The 15,000-nt window shown below is 42.4% G+C and overlaps 1 pseudogene; it reads left to right on the top strand.

Annotated features, from left to right (window-relative positions):
* LOC105456505 overlaps window positions 1-15,000 on the top strand; it is a 74,074-nt pseudogene that overhangs the window by 55,379 nt on the left and 3,695 nt on the right.

Below are 15,000 nucleotides of genomic sequence, written 5' to 3'. Positions count from 1 at the left end.
ATATTCTGTGGATGAAAACATTTTAAAATAATCCTATGATATTCTGTACGAAAAATATTCAGTTACAAAATACAATCTCGCGTTATACAGCCTTGGCCGTAAGTATAATAAAGCAATTTCCTTCCCCCCCCCCCCCAAATAGTAAACGTTCAAAATCTAACAAAAGATAAATTAAAAAACAATTTTATTAAAAGATAATATTTATTTATATAACAATGTTAACATTTTGTTAGTTTTCTTTTATTATCGTTTTTTTTTTCAAAAAAATGCAATAAATTGAGAGTATTATATTATATATACTTATGTGGTCAAGGCTGTATATTCTTGTCCAATGATCTTGGTCTTTTCTAATTTTGTGTTATTTTTTTCTTTCAGAGATATTTCCAGTAACCATCTGTGAAAATTAAAGGTCCAGAGGAACAGGGGATTAGTTATCAAGATGGAAATTATATCTTGCTGGTACGTGAAAAATTTATCTCTTTGCATAAAAATTCATTAAAGAAGCTGCATGTCATGCTAACCGACGCTACAATTCGCGAAGAGTCCCTTAAGTCATGCGTTCGGGCTTTATATTTACCCGTGCGGGTCGTAACTTTCGGGTCAACAGGGTTCTAATGTTCACACGATGTTTCACGTGTCCCGTGGCTAATTTACATACTCGGGACCGGGCGCGCTCGATCCTGGATCGAGCTAATATCCGGGCGGTAAGTCGGCGCATTAATTGCATTAATTCCCGAAAGTAGTCGGCGCGACCTGGCCACGTCGATCCGATCGGCGATGGCCGACGGTTGCATATATCGCGAGCGATAACGCGCGGGGGGAGAAGAGAGCGACAGAGGGGAAAGGGGGAGGGGAATCACCGGGATCGACTCGATGGACAAAGATAGGGTCAAGCCGACGTGGGAGTGGAACGTCTGGTCGCAGCAGTGCATTTACATTTGTAATCGCATCGTCCGGGTCGTACCGCCTAATCCGCTCGCCGTGGCTTGCGAGAGTCCGATCGAGTTGAGTGCCGATCGAATGAAGCGGATGCGGACTATTTATTAGCTATAAAGTACGCAGCAAGGTAGAGATCAGCCTTCAAATTCGGATTACTTCAAAATTTTTAAGACACATTGAATTCAGCTTCATTTATAGATGTTGAAGATTAATTTTATCTATAAGTACTTTTATATTCAAGAAAGAATATTTTTAAGTTAATATTAATTTGACTTTTTTCTCTCATTTCTCCTATAAAATACTCCTGCAAATATCTCAGTTCGTTAAAATATCCTGAGAATCTATATAATTCTATATACAAAAGCTCTCTTCTAGCATTGTTGCATGCTTACGCTATAATATCCGGGATTAAGGACACGAGGAAATCGGCATTGCATCCCGGTGCTTTTGCTTTTTATATCTCCCAAGTAAACAGGATGAATCCATGCGGTAAAGTGAAGAAAAAAGCAGCGCAAGCAAAGTGAGCCAATTAAAAATTGCGGCTCATAAAAATAGCGCTAAGTTTTATCGCCGTGCACAAACGAAACGTATAAATGTTTATTTTTTGATGTAATTAAATTTTGCTACAGAAATGAGTGTGCACACGCAGATGGGGCAACGCCGCTATTGTATATCCCGCGTAATACACATATATTTCCGTAATCGAGCACTACCAATTAACTGTCAGCTATATTCTTTTTTTATTCACACTTAATCTTGAGTTATATCGTTGTTCAAAAATTCCATCTTTTTTTCCCCCGCTATTTTCTTGTACGCAAACTAATTTTGCGACGCTGTCCCGCTAACAAAAAATCAATAGCTCTTACAATATGACCAGCCGTGAAACGAATGATACAATTGGGATTTGTAGTTCGACAGCTTTATAATTCGTCAGTAACCGTCCGTAGTGCACAAAGAGGCAAGGAATTCGTTTCGCTCGCACGACAAACGCGTTTCCCCATTGTGAAACTTTTAAAACAACACATGGTTATACGAAGTTGAAGTATGCGCAGGAAATATTCCGGAAACTTCTCTACAGCGTTAAGCTGAAATATCGTCGGGCAAATAAATAAATAAATAAATGCGATGGCCAGATTATTGCCACCTGATTAAATATTTAAAAACATACCTTTTGTTCGAAGTAACAACAGTAATTATTATTATGAAACCAATATAAAAATCAGTGTTTTTTTACAAACGAGGAAAAAAATATCTATAAAAATTTCACGTATTATGTTATGTTTGGATTAAATATTGCAAGCGTTTATATTGATATTACAATTTCCGATTGTACCATTTGGAAAATTGATGAACGTGGTTTTTATATATGCACAAAAACTTCGTATATATACGTACATTTCAACTTTATTTATTCATTCTGACTACTTTACAAAGCTGGTTGACCATGAAAAGTTTACGATTACGATTTATTCTTTCCCCGCAGAATTCTTTTCATTCCCGACGGTTATTACAAAATACCTGGCTAGGATTAAAAGGATAAATATTAAGAGCGCGCAGGAAGACAAGCTCGTTGTTTCCCATGCATTTATAAAACACTTCCGGCCGGATTATAATTTCAAATAAGTCTTGGCAAAAGACGGAGAAAGACTTAGGAGGAGTGCACCTCGTTTCATTTTAAAAGAAGAAATCGCTACTCCACATTAAGGATATATCTTTTCGTGCGTCTACAGGAAGAAAGAATACAGTCGCGACATAATATCACATTCGAATACAATAGACGGCTTATTAGCATTTCGTACCTTCCACCGGACCCCTGGTCACCTTTGACCCTTTCGAGCAAACGGCTTCCACGTATATGCAGATACACGGAGCTTCAAAAAGTATCACCTCTCGTGTATCTTCCTTTGGAACTTTTAGCTTTCGCACCTGGTTAAAAATCGTTTCTTCCTCTTTTCTTCTCGAACCGGCGAGAAGTTGAATTGACGAACGAATATCTTGAAAGAGCTGAACTCAGCCAGAAGTTTCTGTACCGATTGTTTCAACACTCACCGTACATTCCTTTTAACCATAATTTTTTTCTTTTAGCCAATATAGATTAAATCTATTCACCGCAAAAATTTTGCGGAGCGTTGTTGTATTGCGCGCGTGCGCGCGCTTAACAACTTTCTTCAATCTTTTTAAATTATACATTTCTATGTAACCAAACCTTAAAGGAAATTTCTTAAAGCAAAGTTTACTTTAAGTCAACTGAGGAAGTCAAATATCAGACGCGGAGAGTTTGAAATACCTCTTCTGTATTTCTACGGAATATCTCTTAATAGTTATGCATCTTTGTGCTCAATCTCCCCTTCAATTATCTCTCTCGTAACTAAAGGTCCGCAGGATTTTAATCAGAACGCAAATTAACCGAATAACCGGGAAGTAACAAAAACAGCCGTAGGTGAGATTCATCTCGTAGACTTGCGACTTTAACAAAAAAGTATCCGGCTTGAGGGACAACGAGAAAAAAAGAAATACTAGCTAGAGAGCTAGCCTTCTTCTGGCCAGCTCTCTCTCTCTCTCTCTCTCTCTCTCTCTCTCTCTCTCTCTCTCTCTCTCTCTCGCTCTTTCTCTCTCGTCCGCGCGCATGTAGAAAAAAAGCTACAACCTCGAAGCTGGTACGGGCGTGTGTATGCACGTTAAGTAAGAAAGGAAAATCCTTTCGCTTCTCCTTCTTTCGCCCGTTACGAGAGAGAACGAGCGAGGAGTGGGAACGCATCTTGGCAGCGTATCCGCATCGCTACGCATCTAAGTGAATCCCGAGAGAAGAGAAAGCCATGGCCTGCGCGCGCGCGCGACACCCTTGTCCCTTTTTTTCCGGCGGCGGAAGAGAACCGCTAGAAAAAGCGCCTTGAAACCGGTCCAGGTGGAGGAATGCGTGTACGCGCTTTCGTAAATCGGCAAAAGGTGAACACCTGGTCGTCTCGCCCGCGTCCCCGCGCGTCGTCCACCGCGCCGAGATTTAATGGAATTGAAGATTACCGCGGCATGTTCTTGCCATTGTTGCAAGCGACGTCGTTAGTCGTTTTCGGCACGTTACCAGCGACAAGCCACCTTTATGAGTTTTTCGGTCAACTCTGTAATTCCAGCTCGCGAAACGATCGTTATCCTTTCCCCGCCGCTGTACCTTAATACGATTCCGCGTCTGTTTTTCGGCTCTCGCTGGAGCAAAATATCGTTGCTCGACAAGAATTAATAAGAGCTCAATTAGAGTAATTGTGACATTGAAATATATTTCGATGACCGAAGCACTCAAATAAAGTTTAAAATCGTTAATGGCGATGAAATTATTTATCCAATAAATCTAATTAAAAGCGACGGTATGATATAATACCAAAATATTGCTGATATTGAAATATTCTGTCAAACAAGATTTCGCGTCGAAACATTAATTTTTCGTTTACATCGATTTTCGTTATATATACATATATCGTATAAATAAAAATTTAACGAGACTTCAACGCGGATCGCTAAATTTGGCGTCAAACGCACTATCTGAGACAGGGAGATCGAAATAACCGCGCAATATTCCATGCAAATCGTCGGGTTGCCCGACGACTTATCGGTAAGATTCACTATTCCCAATTTGTACCCCGCGGAACCAATAGAACGACAAAGGACCATCAAGAGCTCTAGGACTCTCTTCCGGATAAATCGATTCCTCCCACCTTCTATCCGTTCAAGTAGTGGCTCGTCTCCACCTTGTACCGGAGGTCGCCGCCGCCGCCGCCGTCGTCGTCGTCGTCGTCGTCGGTTGCCTTTTCTCCTGCTCTTGCACCGAGACAAATTAACGCCCCGATTATTCTTCTTTTGCCAACCTACGTCGACAACAACCTGCATCACGCCAAAACCACTCGCCCTTCCCCCAACACCGAGCGCTCCGGTAATTAGCATAATTCGCGATAAAGAAAAAAAACGACACTCCCGCGGTACGACGTCGAGAGGCGGCGAGAATTGCGGAGAGATCGCGGGGAGGCAGTAGCGGAATGAAGATATAAGAGTGGAGAGCCCCGGCAGGAGGATTCTCCAAGGCTCATCCGTGCATTCTGAGTGTCGCGCATGTTCGGCGATACCTCAATTTTTTTTGCCTTTTTTCTTTATCTTTGAAAGTTTGGGAGTTGAGTCAAGTTAATGTCTTTAATTAATAGTCTTTCGGTCGGTTTCAACGCGTACACTTTATTCTAAGTTTTAGGCGAAGTACAGATTACGTCTAACTCCGTTCGTGTCTACAAGTTGACTTTCCCACCTCTCGCTCTCGAGATCGCTTATCTCAAGATCCGACCTCTAGATCGTTCTTTGTAATCACAATATTGTCTTTTTTGATTTACCATTGCGGTTAATAAACGCGTTTGAAATTTGTCACTCGAATTTTACACAAAAAGAGTTTGATAAAAATATACATCAAAATAATCTATCACATAAATATATCGATCTAAAATTAATAAAAATACACATACGTGAATATGACTTATCATTTATAAAGAAATACGCCAAGACATTTCAACAAGTTTAAATGCCTGTTGTATTCGTCTAACCGACACGGATATAGTCTGTGCAACGTTTACTTGTGTACGTGTGATGTGTATATTTATGTCGCGAATAGTACGTGTATGTGTCTAGGAATCCAAATATCTAATGATCTCGCATGTTCGATTTTCAAAGTCACGTAATCGCCACAAAAGAAAGACAAGCGGAAAGCTACTCTTCATTAATATATTTATTAATAAAGATTACTTTTTTTAACTACCAAACAATAGGTGAACATGATAGGTAAACATGATGAAAATGATAGAGAAATATACGAGAATGGTAATAAAGATAATAAAGGCCATAGTAAGTGCAAATTAATTGAAATACAATGGCAAAGCGTAACGCGTAAAAAGGTACAATCTATATAAACGGAATTGGATAATATTCCAGTTCAGTGTACGCATTCCGAGTCTTATCTAATGGCCACTTTTAGCTGCGCGATAAGTAACGCCTCGTTCATCTCGATAAGTATATACGTGAGCTAGATCGAGATAAAGCCGGGTCCCGTTGTGGTAAATAGCGGACGCGCTCGATAATAATTTACTTTGGTGAATTTTGTCAGCGATACCCGGCGATATATCGGCGTGTCAAATTTTTCCAGCTAAAAAATTTTATTGTGCAGCTAAAAATTTTTTAATAGTTTTATAAAACGGCGCGCGATAAATTACTTGATTGTAAGTTAACGATCTGTATTGTTAATGATGATCAAACTTCAATGGTGAACAATATTGAAATTAACGGCTAACGCAGAAAAGATGCGATCTCGAAATTGAAACGAATAAAAGAAGCAGGAAGAATAAAAGAACGTTGAAAGGCTGAATTCACAAATGGCGATGCTCCGATAACGAGACAATAATGTGCGGTGGCCCGTGCCAATAATTTCAATTTGCCGGGCGACGAAAGCCTAACTACGGACTCTTGAGAAGGGTGTTGCACCCTCACCACGGCGATGCATGACTCGCACCTGTGCGGACCATGCAGACGTGATACGAGATACGAGCGTATCAATTTACCGCCGTGGCACCTAAATACTTGCGTGTGTCTCGCGACCAAATTGCACTTATAAATAAACGCATCTCTCTCCATATTTTATTCGGGAAACATTATATGCGTGCACATACACCCAACATTTATATCTTTAATAACATCTTCCAGAGAAGAAAAAATAGAGAACTATTAATATAAAATATTACAAAATATTTTTCATAACATTCTAGTTTTACTTTACGTTTTCAATATTTTCCTTTGATTTCATTAATTACATTAATTTTAGTTGCTTATCAGAATTTTAAAAATAGTTTATTAGGAAGCTAGACTTCATCGTTATTCGTGCTGGTGGAGATAATTGAATCGATGATTAAAAAACGTATTCTCCGGCTTCATGGCGTCCTAATTTCTATCATCGACTATCCTCTTTAGTTTCACTTTCTTTCTTCCTCGTCGTCATGACTTGCAGCCTCGTCCTTCGACCCAGGAGAGACTCATTAAGGAATTCCGCGTCGACCTGGGAAATCGCTATTATTCTCCGCGGTTCTTATGGCAATCAGTGCGTGGCGACGTCGCCGCAGGTATCGCGGGACCAAATCTGCGAGCTATTTACCACAAAATTCAAATTCCCGTTGGGACCACCGGGGACCCTTGGTTGCGGTTAGCGAGATTCTATCTGCCTTCGCAACGGTGAAATTTTTACTTTGCGACTTTCACTTAGCGCGAAAAACGATAACAGCCAATTCATCGAGTGTTTCAGGAGAATTTATCATCTACGTGTGAGATCATCCTGTTGAATCATCCGACTTGTGTTTAATCTTGGACTCAGACGTGGCTAATCCTATCTGTATTTAATTAACGTGACAGAAAAGTCATGATCTAACTCTAGGTAGCTTATATATTTTAATTTATATTTAACAAATATTCTGTGGATTTTATTTATAACTAGGTTAATCAGTATCCTAATTGTATTGTTTTCGTATTTTATGCGTATCCTATTCATCGTAATTTTTAATTGAAATAACATGCAGCGCCTGAAACATACTATATATTAACGATTATTTGACACAACAGTCTTACGTAAGAACAATATCACATACATACACATTCAGGTATATACATTTTCATTGATATTGAATCTAGATAACATTCTTGTATAACGCTATATTTCTATGAATATCCATTAATGAAAGGAAAAGACGGTCAAATAAAAATATATAGACTAATGTAAGTCCCCTAAGTGCAGCTCCAGGAATTCTTACAAAGAGCATACATAGTGCCTATAACGCACAAGATTTTCTCTTTAAAAGTGCGAACAAAAGAGCTACTCTCGATTCTATTTTGCGAGCTTTTAATGCAAAGAAAGCCCATCTATTATTCGCATTCGAAGTCGTTGCCGAAATGTGTGAATCAGGAGGAAACAGTTGACTTGCTGAAATGCATTTACATAGATTTTTTATGTGAAATTCATTAACATTCATTAATTGCAGATTTGTGTAAATTCGATGCGTGCAGTTTTTTATGCAAAATCATACAGAAGGAAAAGAGAGAAAGCCGCACACGTGCGGATTGAGCAAATGCGCCGCATGTGGATTTGCCTCTTTAACCTTGACCCTCGTAATAATCGCAAACCCCCTATATCAGAGGTGAATCATCCCCGTTGTCCGTGCTGCTTGCCATAAACGTGCTTCATTCTCTGATTTGCGTTATAAGGCATTATACCTACCTATCGTAATCCTCCACCATGTGTCATCGTAAAATCAATTAAATTAATAACACGTAATTATTTAGCCGAACGTTGTAAAAATTCTTATTTAACATTCATTAAATAATTACATATTAAATAATTATTATTAGTAATAATTACGTTATTAAATAATTTAACATATTAAATAACTTTGACGAGATATAAATATATTTATTAAAATGTCAACGTTTAAAATTATCTATGCTTATAAATACATAGACCCTGATGTAAAAATACATGTCTACGTGCATAATATGTCTATGTACATCGCATTCTTACTGGAAAAATTCTGACTAGAGACAAAGAGACAGAATGAGAGTCGGAAAACCTTTCAGTTTCTCCCGTTGAAAATCAAGAAAAGTGCTCGCTACACACGTGACATTAACCACCATGGCATATGGGATTCCCACGTTAACCTTGACCCTCGTACATACTGTCGCGATGGTGCCCACCACGCCCCAGCCGATGAACCATCCCCGTTACCTCCCCGTAAACGCTTTTATCTCGGCTTGCGCGTTGCGCGAGCAACGCGACTGCTATCGCTCATTCTCCTTTTTTTTTTTTATATTCCTCTCCTCCGCGATTATATGGAACTCGCGGGCATCGTGCTCTGCTGCTGGCTCGTATCGATCTCTTCGCCCGCTGAACATCCGCGCCGCCGGTGCTCTCTTTCTTCATCCACCGAGATCACTCGTGCATCGAATATTCAATACGACATCAGATAATACGAGGTAATAAATTGAAGACTTGACGCGACAGAGTCTGCGAGTGCCATATTTTGACGTTATCTTTCCATCGAGGGCCTTGGGATATTTCATTCAAATTTTTTTTTTATAATGTATTTTGGTCTTTGTAAAGTTTAAAAGGAAAAATGCAAGGAATAATACATAATATTGCGCCGTATATATTTTTTTATTTATATCATGGTATATATAATTTTTTTGGAGACTTGAAAAACGAATATAAAGGCAGAATTTTCCAACGTCTTCGACTTTAAGCGCATTCGCAGGCATTTCGGTTACTCGTAGAGCAGAAACAGCTGCCGCAACCGAAGGTCACTAACGCGAAGTATAATTAGTTTCGCTCTTTACAGGCCGAGAGTAGGTCCATAGGCCGTAACCGCTCAAACCAAAGAATTCACTTGAAAAATGCCTTTGTGCGTACACGTGGAGCCCCAGGCAGACTTGTATCCTTCGTTGATGGTCAGTCTTTCCTGGCCACAAGGAATCGAAGGCTGAACCAACAAACTGCGACATACCTGACCTAACAAAACTTAGTTTCCAGAACATTCTCGTCTCGAAACAGTAACAGGAAAGCGTGATTAACGCTTTGTTACCGCGCCGACGACACGACGCACCCTTGTTTGTTCAAGACCAAATACGAAATTTAAGTACAATGTAATTGAGAAAGTAAAGTGGATGAAGAAGGCGTATTACATTGTTACGAAAGTGTGATTCGGTAAAGTCAATCGCGTGTCGACAAATTTGTTGTGTGTTTCGGAAAAATCATTAGAATTATCGTCATTACGATAAAAAAAAGATCCATTAGAAAGCACCGTCTGAATATTCTCGATTATTTAGCATTTGCAAATATTACGTTGCTTTTTCTTTCTTACGAGGCGAGAATGATTCTTTTGCCACTTTAAGAGACAGTATAAAGCAATGGTCGATGGAACTTTCTGATGCAGGATCGGCAATGTGGAGCTCGCAGAAAATCCTGGACTTCCCTTAAAATCTTCAAGGAAACTCACCGCATCGTACCGAAGCCGAGAACGAAGCGGGCGGGAGAAGAAGGGCGAGAGGGAAGAGAGAAAAGCGTTGCTACAGGCGTCAGGATGAAGGTACACGTATTCTTTTTAAGGCGGAACACTTTACTGCCGCTCGTTCCGCCGGCGGTAATGGAGGAAGCTCGACCACCCCTCCTTCTCCCCTAAAGAATTAATTCGGGGCTAAAGCCGAGGCAAGCCCACCCACTCCCGCCGATATCGAGTCGCTCACCCGGAAGTGTTAGTGTCTACTTACCACTCCTTCAGTTAGCTTTTTACTTTAGTTGACCGCATTAGCGTCGCGGTCTCTCGTTTCGCTCTGGGGCGCCGCTGCCGGGACGATTTCTAATTTAGCCACCAATTTAAGCGTGTAGTCGGCCCCCTGAAAGGGAATCAGATATTTCCATCTTGACGTGAAATCGCTTCGACGAAATTCTATTTCGCGCGCAAGATTATTAATCTTTTTTTTTTATTCATCTTCTTTTCTCTCATATTACGAGTGGCATTATTATTTCACTTTATGAAAACATAATCTATCCAATCTAAAATCCTAATCTGTCAATAATTATACATACAAAAAATTTTTTTGTATTAGCGGCGATGTGCAGGCGATAAAGATGACACAAGAGAGAATAGAAGACTTACTTTCTCTCTGCCATTGCTTACAATATTAATGAAATACAACATTGATACACAGGAAAGACGATGTCTACATACCTAACACGTGCGAGAATGTAGAAATAATGATTTAAGCTCGATCAATGAAACCGACCATACAAATCCTATTCGCCAGGATTGTTTAAAGCGCTGACTCACTCGCTCTTTCGCAAATTTAACAGGCGATAGATTTTAACGTTGCCGCCGCCGCCGCCGCCGCCGCCGCCTGTTATTTTACTCCCCGTGAATCCCGCGGTGAGGGATGCCTGCATGCTGAGCGGTGGTGTATAATACCTCACGTCAGTCTCTCTCGCTTCTCCTCCCCTGTTTAAACCTGAAAATCCCAGAACTACCTTTCTTCGTATTTACTAGGGTACTGAAGATTCTTGGCGCGGTTGTGCTCGCTCCCTTCGTACCGTTCGCTTCGCCGAAGCGGCAGCCTCTCTATTCATCCCCCGGTGCGCATCGGGCACCCGTCGTCGGCGGGAGCGAGACGACCGCAAACTCGCAAACCGACGGCGACGCGGCTAGAGAGAGCACGGCGAAGCGGAGCCCCCGGAGAAGCTCCAGCGGGGTGAGGGAGAACGCAAGGAGAGACCGACAGACAGAAAGAGTGAGAGAGAGAGAGAGAGAGAGAGAGAGAGCGAAAGAGAGCGAGACAGGCGCTCTCGTGCAGCAGACGAAGACGCGACGAGATCGAACCCCCCGCCACGCACGTTGCGGAAACGACCGAGCGTCGACGAAGCGACCGACACGGTCGCTCAGTTGCGCGCGAGACGTGCATCGTGTGTCACGTCGTTGCGTGCTGGAGAGGCTCTCGGAGATGCGACGCAGCCGGCCGTCGTCAATCGCCAATCGTGCGATTCGTGCGCGTGCGTTACATCAGCGTTCGTTCGCTCGCTCGCTCGCTTGCTCATTCGTTTTCGTCCATCTGTCCCTCGGCTTCTCTCGATAATACGGGAGCCTGTGCGAGAGTACCACGATGCTCCCCATCTCTCCTACGTAACGTCTGTCGCGAGCGGTGAGTGAGCCTGTGAATCGCTTCAATGTGGCCGCGTTGATATCTCACGGGTGCCGCGGCCGAACGGAGATTGCAGCGTCCAGTGAGTAATTTTTTGTCTGATTGATTATAATAATCTGTCGCTGACGGGTCGCCGGCGAGGATTTTTGAGTCACCAGGGAGTGAGTGTTCCGTGTGTGCCCAGGGATTCGTATCTCCGAACTGGGAGCGTCCTATCAGTTCACACGTACGAGCTTATTTAACCAGTTCCAAAAATCCCGAGATTATCTCGCGATCTTATCGTCTATCCGTTTTTTATCGCGGAGTGTCCCCTATCTCTTACGGCTGTCGGAATAGTGTGATTGTAGGGGGAGAGACCGATATCGAAAAATGAGCTGCAGCCACAATATAATTCGCGGGTAACCTTGAGAGCTTTAGCGGTTGGCGAGAGGAGAACGGGTATAGAGTTGTGCACTTTGTTGCGCGACGCGTGCGGCATGTGATACGGGAGACTTCGCGATACGAGAATCCCCGGCGCGAGTATCAATATTCACCGTGGACCTTGCGGCGAGCTTATGTTTCTCCTGCTTTTTTTTTCTTCGTATTTTTTTTTCTTTCGAATTGTGTTAAGAGTCGCACGAATCCGCCTCAAACATCATTTAAAATTATAATTGAAGAATTATCTGTAAAGCGAATAACCAGTTAACGTCTTTTCGTGTCCTTGCCGTTATGTTTTTCAATTTACGTTTACCTTCTAGAAAGGAATTTATAATACCGTCAACAATCTCTCCTTTCGGAAACGTACTTGCGTATTTCTAAACATTACCAAATATAGCCATTTCTAAGAAGGAGAATCGATACGATAGGTACACGTGTCACACACATGTACACAGAACAAGTCCATGTAATCGCGATAATATTATATTGTGAAATTTCAATCTCGACAGTTCAGTTAGTGTCCGAGAGCGAGAGAGTTCTGATACGCAATAAAGTATATGTATAAACGTAGTAATTATCGAACTGGCTTAACATCCATTACCGGACCTCAAACTGTCGTGACACAGTCCCAGTGTCTTGTGCGTAATTCAGGAGCAAAATCTGATTGCACAAATTGAAATTTAAGAAGTTTCGATTATCGCGTAACAACGATCCCGATAAATCGCGCGGCGTGAGATCGAGACGAATCAGACCGAGAAATTCGGTGAGTAAATTTCTCCGGATCGATCATCCTCGCGTCGAACGCGAAACGTGTGAAAGAATCTTCTGTAAGGATCGCGAATTTTTCTCTTCGCAGATTTTTCTAAATTCATTTCGGGGCGAGAGACGAAAGCAGCAGCCGGTGAACGATCGCGCGAGAATATTCCGGTAGAAATTGGATTTGCAAACGAGTGCATTCTTCAACATAAAAGGATTCAGACTCTCGACCTGATAAGTTTATCACTGCCGCACGCGTGCGCGCGCGCGGCGCGCTCGCCCGCGTCACAGTGAGAGACCGTGAAAAGGCGAGAGTGAGAGAGGAGAGGCGTTTGGTGTAGAGCCATTCCGCAAGGCGTCTCGTTATTTGCGTCGGTCCACGGATGCGGGCGTCCGAATGACGACGGGCAACGTGCGTGGCGCGGCGCGGCGCGGGTCATCGCCACGAGTCGCCGAGATCGAGTTGGCGCGCGTTGCCGCGATTCGACCAGCTCTACATACGCGGCTCACTCTCGTCCCTCGAAATCATCGCGCGACTACAATTTCCGCGAGCGAGCCCTCCCCCGGCTGCGTGTATCTCCCTCCACTCTTTTGTCTTTCTATCTTCATCTCCCTCCCTCTCTCGGTCCGCCACCGCCGCCGCTCTCTGGACCACCGTGTGTGCGTGCAGTTTCCGCGTTTTGTATCGCGCAGCCCCGGCGCGGAAAATGTGGGATACCCGCCGCCGTGCGTGTGCGCGTGTATTTTCGGCGGTGAACAGATCGATCGGCCCCGCCGGCCCTTGTTTCTCGCTGTCGTCGGTCGCGCGCGCCCATGTGACTACCCGCGACGCCGATCCGACGTACATACGTCAGCGTCGTTGCGCGCGTAACTGACCATTTCTCCGTCGGGACAATAGCCCGTTGAATTTGCTCCACTCGAATCAGTTTTCGGTCGCGGAACAACAAACACCGTATGTACTTCTCGCTTCTCGTCTATCCCTTCGTTACTTGAACTTGCCTCAATGTGAATTCAAACATGAAGAGTGCACAGTAAATCTAACAGATTATGAAAGGATGAAATTAATCACGTTGACGATGCATGTATTTGTGGAAGAACTTATTTCCGAAACTGATTTTGTTCTTTAATTTAATTCAATTTATACGAGAAATTAATTCGTATTTCCAGATTTTATTTAATTATATACAGGTAAGATTTAATTACGATAGGGAAATCGTGATAAAAACGTTAGCAACAATGTGTCGAATGGGGTAGAATGTAAAAATAAAAGGAAACATGGACGTGTTTCAAGGTTCAACGGACCGCATATTATCCTTCTCAGAAGCACAGACTCTCGTATGCTCGATTCCCCCAGTTTATCTTCGTCGGATTGGCCCAGTGAATGTGTTTATTGCGTTGATATCTCTGTGAAAGACCATAAATATAATGGCAACCCGACACTTTGTTCTCCTTTCTGAGCACTCCTTCCGCCAAGTACGCTTTGATATTTCGACGTACAGTGCATTTATAAAGTTTTTGCAGGTCCGTTCACAAGATCTATCATCTATTTTATCATATGTTTAATTCTAAAGACAAGCTTTTGGTCAATGTTTATTCTGTTACGGTGAAGATGAAAGACAGTATAAAATAGCGAAAATTATTGTGCAAAAATCATAATATTGATTTAATTATTTCCATCGTCGCGATCAGCAGACTAAATTAAATACGAGAATTGTCATTCCCTTCATATGTCTGGCGATGTCTCCCGTTCATTCTCTTCAGAAACTGCCGTGAATTTATCATGTCGGAATTTTTGTAAGAAATCGTGGGAGGGTTGAATCGCTGGGGAATTTTGATGTGCCATAAGGCCGATGTATTAGTTATTGCGCAACTTTTCTTCGGCCTTAGCGTGAGGAGAATACCTTCCCAAGTTTGGCAGCATCTTTTCTAGGCTATCGTGTATACTAGAGAATTACGCGAGAGGTCTGTTTTTTTATTGATAGTGCGACGATCAAACATGGACGTGCGCGAGCGATGTAATGGAAAGGATAAGGGTGGAGGAGGAGAGCGTTTGAGGGGGAGTCCCGTCGAGAATTTCCAAATGCAGCGGCATACCGACGGGAAATCCGTCGTATTTATAACGGCCGCACGTGTTCCTCCCCC

This window comes from Wasmannia auropunctata, unplaced genomic scaffold (genome assembly GCF_000956235.1).
Source record: "Wasmannia auropunctata unplaced genomic scaffold, wasmannia.A_1.0 LD335650.1, whole genome shotgun sequence".
Classification (NCBI taxonomy): Eukaryota; Metazoa; Arthropoda; class Insecta; order Hymenoptera; family Formicidae; genus Wasmannia; species Wasmannia auropunctata.
The sequence above is the reverse complement of the archived record's forward strand: the minus strand, read 5'-3'. Positions and strand labels throughout refer to the sequence as shown.